Source organism: Ammospiza nelsoni, chromosome 5 (assembly GCF_027579445.1).
Source record: "Ammospiza nelsoni isolate bAmmNel1 chromosome 5, bAmmNel1.pri, whole genome shotgun sequence".
Classification (NCBI taxonomy): domain Eukaryota; kingdom Metazoa; phylum Chordata; class Aves; order Passeriformes; family Passerellidae; genus Ammospiza; species Ammospiza nelsoni.
The window spans coordinates 26,066,704-26,077,135 of record NC_080637.1 but is presented as its reverse complement, the minus strand read 5'-3'; the positions used below and the strand labels follow the sequence as shown (position 1 = coordinate 26,077,135).

The following is a 10,432-nucleotide window of genomic DNA, read 5'->3' as shown; positions in this document are numbered from 1 at the left end:
TAACTGAAGTGCTATTTTTAACATATGTTTCGGTACCTGTCTTCAGTAACTAGAATTATTTAAACTGAAACTATTAGCATTATTATACATAGGTGCCCGCACATTTTGTGACTTAATAATATCCAAACCTCTAAATATGCATATGTATCGTTTAAATATAATTTTATAAACATTTTTCTGTATTCTGTGACTGACATTTGGGTCATTGTTGCTAACACTAAATTACTATCAGAATGGGGAAGACCTGTTTTTCCAAGTCGTTATTAGGCTTACAGTTTTGCTCCAAATTCATGTATCAACAAAATTTCCTTAAGCTGAATTTCTCTTTTTCTAAGATGCAGATGGAGCAAAATGTAACCGGAGACTATTAAAAATACCTTTCTCATTGTCACCTGCAATATTACCATAATTGGAACTAAGGAGCCTGCAGTTGCACAATATTTATGTTGCAATCCAAACTGACACAGCCTGGAATGCCTCGGTAGCAAAACAAGACACAGACCCAAGGCTCACAGTGTGTGCTTGGGAGGGAGTGAGTCTCTCCTCTTGGAAACCTCCTCCAGCAAAGGCATCCTGGAGGTCTCCCTGCTTTCCTGTGGGCTGAGGTGGTAAGTGCTGGCAGCTTGGCTATGGAGGGCAGTGACGGTGTGGGTGACCCTCTGTGCCCGGCTGCAAGGACGGCTGCTTTGGGAACCTGGGGGGCTCTAGGAAGACATTGCTCTTTCTTTGAAATTGACTGGCTGGGGTGATTTTTTCATTCCTTTTCACTCCTGACACTTTGGGGGTCTCTTTCTTAGGAGGTGTTGTTCGGAAGAAACTATTTCCAAGCACCAAAGAAAAGTAAATGCATTAGAAGCGTGAGTCATTGTCCAGTGTCACCTTTTCTGCGCAGATGGCTGTAGGCACAGTGAAACCAATGTTAATCTCTGCTGCATCTCTGGTAGGCTCCTCAACAGCTGATGAGCTTGATCTATTACTCCTGGCCTTCTCTGGCAAGCACAGCATGGTATATTTGCCTGTGACTGAAACACTTAGATCTATGGCCACAAGATATCTGGTCAACTCTTCAAGCCTTTACCTTTAGCATTAGCTTTAACCCCTCAGGGCTCAGCTGCTTGCAGCATTTAAAGCATGGCAAGAGGTTTTATAGCAGAGATTTGACTCAGCAAGACTTGTGCTAACTCTCACTGAAGATATAAAATACAATTTGTAGCTTATAATTGCTGCCTAATATGATCTTGGACCCTTACTTAAAATCCATTTAACTGATACTGTGCTTTCTTTATAAGGTTATTATTGGGAGCTAACCTTTTCTTGTGTTGTGGTTAAATGTACAATGTAATAAGGGTGTTTTTTAATGTGTTTAAGAGTTAGAAGATATGTTAGAGGTAACCTTTATGCAGAGAGTTTTATATAGTTGTAGTAAGGACAGCAATATTAAAATCCTGAACATTAGTACCATCTGAATATAATTTGTTCTCATTCTGTTTTGTGTGTGCCTGCTGGTGGAAGATGATACAGTATATTGAAGAAATCGATGTTCTCCAGTATCTTTCTTATAGGTAATTATTAACCTAGTGCAAATTACTTTCTCCATATTTTTTTTAAATTTAGATGCATTCAAAAATGCAAAACATGTACTGGATATAACAGATAAATCACAATTCTTTCTTTCTTTAGACTTCAAGGAGAGAAAACTAAACCCAGGATTTTAGGCACGAAACTGAAAGCCTCCCAGAAATCTTTACTTCCTTGTTTAACTTCTGATATACAGGCATGGGCCATGTCTGTTGGATGTCTGCAGGGAACACTAGCTTATAACAGATTTAAAGATTTATTTTCCTCAGTGACAAATGTTGGTACTTTTGCTCTGTGAATATTTGTCTTTCTTTGATTGCCTATTAGAAATGCAGGTTTTCTTAGAGTTATAAGTTAAAATGAAATATTTTTTGTATTTTTTTTCCTTAATCTGATACCTAAGTATATATGTAGAATTTGGTATACATGGAAAAAAATTCAGAACTTGAGTCCCTGTACTCTTCTTGAAACTGCTCTAAATGATGGTGAAGGCAATGAAGTTTCATATGAGAAAAAGGGTCAGGAAAAAAAAAACCAAACAAAAAATAGAAAGATGAGCATTATAAGCGTGGACTACCTTTGTTTGAATTTGTATTTTGTTGTTTCTGCTGTTAGTATAGGAAGTTCTTTTCTCACTCTTCAGAGCCTTTTTTTAAAAAATTATTTTCCTTTTCCCCACTTGTTCATTTTTCTTCCCTTTTCCCTCAAGGGGGCATTGTGGGTTGAAGAGGGAGAATGAGTTTTGCACATATCAGGCCTATAGCTGAAAAATACTTCTTTTTCTTAAGTTCAGTAAACTGCTGTTGGGGTGAACACATCTGTGTGGATATGGGCAAGAACGCCTGTAAGAGAAACAAACATTATTTTTTATCTTAAGTAGGTGTGGAAGGGGGCCAGCGGTGATGGCTTATGGGGTTGAAATTAACTGCTTTTAATGTTGTGAAGAATGATGATGATAGAGACAAAGTGCCTTCCTAAAATTTCTAAGTATAATTCTTGGCTCAGATGTATACTTGCAGAACTTTGTGACAGAGTTACTTAATCTCAGTACAGTAAAGATTAATTCATTAATGGTTATGAGGTGTTGATATAATTAAATAGAGAATGCCAGTAAATTGCTTTCTGAAGCTCAGTGATTGCAAACTCTGGTCTCCTAATTTAATCCATCCACTGCTTTCCATTCACTTGCTGAAATGCTTTCTAGACTGAGAAATTAGCCCTACTCCAGGCACAGTAGCTGCAAGAACTGAGTTGGTTTCTCTTAAAGGAGAGCCTTGGATGAGGAATAGAAGTGTTTCCGCAAGAAAGGTAAGATTGGATGGAAAAAGGAAAAGAAGCAGGTTTTTTACATTGGTGAATGTGTCCAGTGATTGTGTTTCTCACTAACTACCTGAATTTTGTGCTGGTTTGTGGTAGCTCTGACACTTACACAGAAGAAAAATTAAGATGCTTACAACCCAGTGAAAGAGATACTGACCAAATTCGAAAAGCTAGCTAAGTCAATTTATTTCACTGATGCTGCAGTATTTTTCATATCTGGCTTTTTTGTTGTTCTAAATGTTACCGTTCTCTCAGCGGACAGTCCATTTTTCCTGTGAATTATTTAAATGTGGGAAGAAATTATTTTATGGAGAAATTAGATACCTCTGGAATTAGCCTTTCGCACAAAGGGTAGTTTAACTGCATGAGGCTAAAGTTCACTTATGCTTTTAAAACCTGAAGCTCTTAAGAGTAGAGATGTATGAGAAAATACATTCTTTAGGAAAGTGTCAGTGTTTTGCCTTCATAGGTTTTTCTTGTGCGAGGTATTCTTCATCATCTTTCTGTTAATTTGCTTAATACTATGTTGAGGTACAACTGTAGTGTAACCCTTTGAGCTCTAAAAGGGACTTAGAATCATGAAGTAATTTAGTTGAAAAGACTACAAGATCATTGAGTCAAACACTGATCGCCACCATGTCAGCTAGATCAGAGCACTAATTGACATGTCCAGTTGTTTCCTGAACACCTCTGGGGATGGTCACTCCAACCACCTTCCTGAGCAGTGGTTCTGATGCTTAAAAACCCCTTCCATGAAAAAATTCTTCTGGCATCCCACCTGAACCTCCCCTGGTGCAGCTTAAGGTAATTTCAAGGTAAAAGTGCCATGGATATCCAGCTGCAAATTGAAGAGAATGGGAAAAAAATGATTCCCAAATGTTGATTTGGGAAAAAAAAATCTTGTTGAGTAATCTCCCTAATCTTTGCTTCAATTATAGAAATAATGGGAATAGTTTCCTTAAAAGCCTGCAGAAAGAGATCTGTCCTTTTAATATTTCCCACAGCGTTTCTGTAGGCTTAATATGGATGTGTTATTTGGAAGGTGGAGCCCTATTGCTGAAGCACATCAACTGCATTTCATTTTTCCAAAACCTTCTGTGCGTTGTGAGTAAAGAGGTTTTTGTTTTTACTGCTCAGTTTGTTATAGAAAATTTGAGGGGAAAGAGAATTAGCTACTGCTCAAATGTTGGTGATTCATTCTGGAATTTTCTAATGCATTAAAACAAAATTTTTAAGTTGAATTTACTTCACATATGTGTGCGTCTAGTAATAAGAACTGTGTAAAACAGCTAATAATTGTACCCAAACTGCTTCCAGTTCAACCATGTCTTTCCCACAAAACATGTTTTGCATAAATGAAAATTGTGCTTCTTGATTTTACTTGGCAGATCTGAAGTACTTGTGGTAAAAACTGTTCTAGCAAACTACACAAAGCTAAACTCTGAAAAAGGAACCCCGACAGCTGTTCTGCAAATCATTGTGATATACATTGTACTTGTGACTTGATCAGGTTGGTTATTGCAATATAACATCAAAGGCATTGCATCTTCTGTAGCTGTAGACTCCACTGAAGGCCTGCATTTTTGTTCTTGGTGAGAAGTTAAAAAAATTTATGGCAATGTGAAAATATATTTAGTGAGTAGCTGCATAAACTGTGTTTTTTCTGTCTCTGGGTGGCAATTCTAACAGTTTGAAGTCTCTTAAAATTCAGTATGCTTGAAATAAAAAAGCCATTTCTATGATTGTTTGCAAAGTTTTAATTTGTTTTAAACCACGTTGTTGATCTAGAGCTTTTGCTCATTTAAGGTTGATTAATTGCTTTTGCCACTTTTGTTTGCAGTTCAGTATAATCTCATGCAGACTATTGTATTTTTTTTTTTAATTTTAATCTTCTGTTGATGGTTGTATATGTTTGGATGGGATGTTAAATTTGACCACTAATAACTGAAGGATTTAAATAAACAAATAAATAAGATTGAAAACAATAACAAAAGACTGCAAACTGGAACAAATGCTTGGCATTGCAAGTTTATTTTGTGAAGCATAATTTCTGCACCTGCTGTATACCCCATTGTGGAAGCTCTTGTTTTCATTTTTTTTTATTTAGAAAGAGAAAAAGGTTATCATGTTTTCATTCAAGTACCTTTATTTAAGGCAGATTTAATAGAAACAAGAATAATGAGCCTATGTCTTACACTGAATGTTTTTTAAATGTGTGTGCCTTTTGTGATAATTACTATTCATTAAGGCTCACTAGTCTTTCTTTAAAGGATAACTTTGTTATCTTACCTGTAACATGGATGGGTGAGCACTGACTGAAGTCACTTCATGCAAAATGTAAAATACATTTCAGATATGGAGTTGGAGTTGAGTTCCGTGGCCCATCTGCATTGCTGCAGTGCCTTTTAGAGTGCTTGGGTAAGTCCCATTGGTCCAGTGTGACCCACACTGCAAAGGATTAGTCTCCTATTGATAACTGACATGGTTAACTTGGCCCAAGCAGGAGCCTCTGATTTCTGCTTACAGGGCAGACCCCAGGTCAGGGCTGATGATGCAAAGGAAGATGCTGTAACAGTTCAGCTTTGGAAGTGCCTATGTGCTGTTCTTAGAAACTCAGAGTCCTGGTACCCTGTGTTTCACTGCTGTCTCACAAATATTTGTGGTTGACAAAAAAGCTGAATTGTCACTGTGTAATGAATGACACATAATCCACCTCCTGGTGTTTGCAGTATACTGATTTTCACATACTTACATACATAATGGGCAGACAGAAGAGTTCAGAAGTCTTAAGACAGGCCAGATGGAAAATATGTTCAAATTTAAAAAAAAACCCTGACAACAAGAGAGAGACACAGGAAGAAAGAAATATAATTCTGCTGATATTAAAAGTATGAAGGAGAAGAGAGGAGAACGTCTGTTTTCCATCTTTTAAGGAGACTTTTTTAATGGTTTTTGAACTTCTGAGATTATGATGCTTTTTCTTTGTTATAGAGCTGTCAGAAAATACAAAGGTTATATCTGTGCAGACAGCTTAACTTGCTTCTAGCTCTCCAAAGTACTTTAACTTATTTCATATTCAGCTGTTAAAAGTGTACAGGTCTTGGAAAAATTAGAGCATTATAGCTGTAGCCATACGCTCCTGGACAGCCAGGATGGAGCTTTTGGATGAGAGCCGTGGCAAGGCATGTGATGCCCTGCACAGTGGCAGTGGCTTGTCAGGGCTGAGGTGTTAAGCAAGTGTGCCCTTGTAATCGGGCTATGAGATACTTCTGGAAGCCAGAATATGGGTCAAGGAAACCTTCCTCTGCCATAATCCTTTCTAATCTGTGCTTTTGGAAGTTTTTGAGAGCACTTCTGTTGCTAAGGAGTGTAGCTCATGATTTTTCTGTTTGCTTTTTCTTGCTTGTACTTTTTCAAGCTTTCTTGTCATGTTTATTTAAAGATCCCCTCCACTATTCCCCTAATAGTGGAGGGGATGGTTTTAGAAACACACTATTTCATCAACAAAGGAGGGTCCTGACAATTCCATATAACTGAGAGGAATACTGCAAAGTGAAGAAGCTGCATAAGATACAGTGGAAGTACAACAAATCATCCAATTTTTACCAAAATCACTGTACAATGGAAAGTGCCTCTTGTCAGCTGAAATGTCAGATGTATCAGGAAAAAGTTAAAGTGGAACCTGATTTCTGTAAGGCTAAAGATTCAAGTAATTTGCTTAGAGATGCAGTAGAAAATCAATCTTGTGCTTAAAAGAGGAAATGGTAGCCTTCAAGTCTCATATCATGTTTTGTAGCTGATTGCCTGTTTTTATTATCTCCCCGCGCTTTTCCTTCGGTACTTACTAATGCCCTTTGGTTAACTCCATTATACCTTTGAAAAACTTCTTGCAGAGCTCAGCTACTTTGGCTTGTTTGCTGGGTAAGCCTCACTGGTATTATTATAATTAATAGGATGTGTAAAAACTTCCCAAACCAAGTGTTAGAGAGTCAGGCTATTAAAACTCGGTACCCCATATATTCTGCAGTGTGCATGATTTCCATCCTCTGCAGCTGGGGCTCATCAGAGAAGAGGCTAGAATGGCATTGATCTTGCATGCTGTGGGGGAAGTTGGTGTGGTAAGAACACAACTCAGCTCGTAAAAGAGTAAGAGGGATGGGAAATAAAGTCAGTTTACAATTTGGAGTTGTGTCTCTAATTTTTTTTTTTTTTAATTTTTATGCCACAGGGATAAAAAATGCGAGAGAGGGATGGACTGTATTTTTAGATACTGAAAATCTTTGAAGATCTGGTTCATAAGTGAGCGTTGAAACCCTTTCTCACAGTTGTGTTACATGCTAACAGTTTCCTTGGCTTGACTCTTATTTTTGTTAGATAGTACTGCTTTATTTCCTCCAAAAACTTTGATTTTAGGATTTTTTCTTTAAATTATGAGAAATTAATAAAGAATAATAAGAGCTAAAGTAAACAGCCTGATATTTTTAAGGATTTTTTTTTTTATAACTAGGGTGTATTTTGAATATTTGTTCTTTGCTAGTTCTGTGAAGGTAAACTATGAAACTGATCAAAAATTTTACAAGGCTGAAAGAAAATATACCAGCTGATAAAACACCAACTAAATGCATGATTAAGAAGACTGGAAATTATACTGGTTAATTTGAATAGTATATGAGACCTCATCAAAAATATTTAAGTACAAGGAGAATACAGGGGTATACTTCTAGAGATACATTGTTTCTGGTTTTGCTTTCAGTAGCAGGATCTGCATCAAGACTGGAAATTTCTGCCTCTAAAAAAGGCATACCTATTTATTCTGCCTAATTGGGTGAATATAAACATTTTATATTTAAACTGGGAAATAATACCCTTGAATGTATAAAAATATCTTGACTCGAAATAGCAAAGCTAGATATCTTCCTAAGTTCCTTCCTTTCCTTTGTTTTTCTTTGTTGATGTCAAAATTTTTTTGATACATTCTTAAAAAGCTATATGGAGAAAAGACTTTATGGAGAGAAGATAGTTCGTAATAGAGTATTGTTGGTCCGCCTTATGAGGGCATAACAAAGCCCATTGGGAGAAAGATTGTTTTTAACACTGAGAGTAGTTATTTGCAAGAGAGTAGTTATTTGCAACATTATTAAGGACTTCAAAGTATATTTCACTGGGATACTTCAGGTTGTACTTTAAGGACTTTTCTGACACACACTGAAATTTGCTGAAGGAACTATACTAGCAGTACTTAACAACCAGGCTATGTATCAATGTTGTTTTGATGGCTTTTTTTTTTTTTTAAAGAAGCATGACCGTGGTTAGTGTGCTTATTGGCATATTGATATTTGTTTATTTTATGCCTGTCCTTTGACAGTGTTTTAGAGAGCTGGATATAAACTGCAAGGACCACCACTGGGTTCTGTGCAAACAGAGAACTACTGAGTCCCAACCCAGAAGCAGGACAATTTACATACGTGGGTAAAGACAATGTTTAGAAACAGGCAAAGGAAGACAGAAAAACAAGGAGTTATCATAGCATATCAACAAATAATTGGTTTTAAAATTTTCCATAGGTCTCCTGCCAAAGCAGTTTGAAAGAGGTTAATCAGTTACTCTTGTGGGTGTTCATAGCATTGTGAGGTGTCAGCCTGGATAAAAAGCTTGAAGACACTTAATTGAAAAAATAACACATAGGTGATGGAAGCTGGCAGCCTGGACGTAAAGGAGAAGGGAGTTTACCTCCAGCTATGGAATGAGAGATGATAGGAAGGCTTTGACATGGAAGATAAGTGATTAATATATAATGGGATACTGGATTTATGTCAGTAGAATGAGATTACATTTGTCAAGATTAGAACAGAAGATTTGAAATAAGAGCGATGGAAATATAACAGCTGTACACTTTTAGAGAAGAGGGGTACTTTAAAGGTAGTATTTGCAAAGGTCCTACAATATTTTGGGTAAATCTTTTGGAAATACTCGAATCTATAGGACCTAGGTGCATGTATCCAAAGACTGAGAGAGATGATATCCCAGTCGGCCTAAATGAATGGTAATATTGCTGAAGGAGGGGGGTAAGAAGAATGCTTATTAGAGGAGAGTATACACTGTCTTCTAACTGTACAAAATTGTGATCCAGCTCAGAGCAGCAGTGTGCTGTTAGAGATAAGGGGAGAATCACCTCCCCCACGTGAGTGGTGATCTGCTGGGGTCCAGAATTTTTTTTAGGTCCTCTACCATTTCTCTTGTGGAAGAGGATGTTTCATAAATTTATTCAAATATTACTCTTCTTTGCTTTTTCTCTATTGATCTTTAGTAGCAGCATTTGCTGGTTATGGTAAAAGCGTGTCACACCGTTGTTGATGAAGTATCACAGAAATATGTTTTAATGCACCAGTTACATGCTGAAGTTTTTAGGTTTTCAGAGCCAGGATTGACTTGTATGCATTGCTTACTAGCGGTGAAACCATGAATTGTGAAGATCAGCCAGGTTGAATGCCTGTAGAATTTCTGCCATGGACATGATTTTAAATATATACATGGGTTTCTACCTACTAGGAAAAAGGGTTTGAAAATTCTTAGGCAAATCGCCTCTCTTTATATATAGAGTCAAAATATCTAATTTGCTTGTTTATAGAGAGATAGACAGTTTTGCTATGTAGTTCCTATTGTTTACCTCCACCCTCATCTCTCTATGGACATCCTGGAACAGGGCTCTTGTGTTGCTGTGGATATCTTTAATTTCAAGTGCAAAGTGATGGAGTAGTGCAGTGTGAGGTAGGTCCAAGACGCTGTGAGGTTTTCTTTTTTGTTAAATGCTCAAATAGAGAAAATATTTTACTGAAGCTTGAAAGTGATTTGATACCTTTTTACTTTGGTCAGGTCTCTTGGTCTGTTGTATATTTACTAAAAATGTTGTCAGTTTTGTTTTCTTTTTAAGAATTTCTCTTTGGTGTGTTTCCATCTGAACTTTATTAGAGGAATCTGAAAAGTTGGGTCTTTTTTCCTTTGCTTTTAGACTTGTGGCTCTGTGTGCCCTCTGAGACCCCAGCAGAGAGGGCCGGGTGCAGTGCTTTGCCATCCCTGGCAGAGGGCTCCTGCTCACCCCGGTGAGAGCGTTGCTCTGCCCGTTCAGTCGCTGAGGACTGCTTCATTACCTCCCTGCTGCCCAGGGCCCCTTTCTCAAGTTCTGGAAAGTATTCAGCAGATTTATCACTGCTTTTTAAGAAAGTCTTCATGAGCATGACCTGAGGTTTTACAGGAAATCTTGAAATAAAAGTAATAATATTGTTATACATTCTCTCACATTCAGCCACACATGCTATCACAAAAGTAGCCTTGAAGCTGTTTTAGTTTTACAGCAAAGAGTGTTTCTTTTCATATCAGGTAATCCAAGCTGCTGAGTTTTTTCTCCCCTTGGCTTTGAAAACATGCCTTTATATTAATAATCCTGGATTTTGTGCTGAACGTTGATTGCTCTAGTTGATGGTTGATATTCCATAACACTAAATAAAAGCAAACCAAAATTTTCCCTTTTTCCTTT

The 10,432-nt window shown here is 37.2% G+C and overlaps 1 protein-coding gene across 1 annotated transcript in view; it reads left to right on the top strand.

The window, feature by feature from the left end:
* Positions 1-802: 802 nt before the first annotated feature.
* The window catches only part of FOXP2 (forkhead box P2), a 390,491-nt gene continuing 380,861 nt past the window's right edge, over positions 803-10,432 (top strand). The window contains exons 1-2 of the mRNA XM_059473417.1: positions 803-940; positions 1,513-1,562. The gene's annotated coding sequence lies outside the window, so the exon portion shown is untranslated. The remainder of the gene's footprint in view (positions 941-1,512; positions 1,563-10,432) is intronic.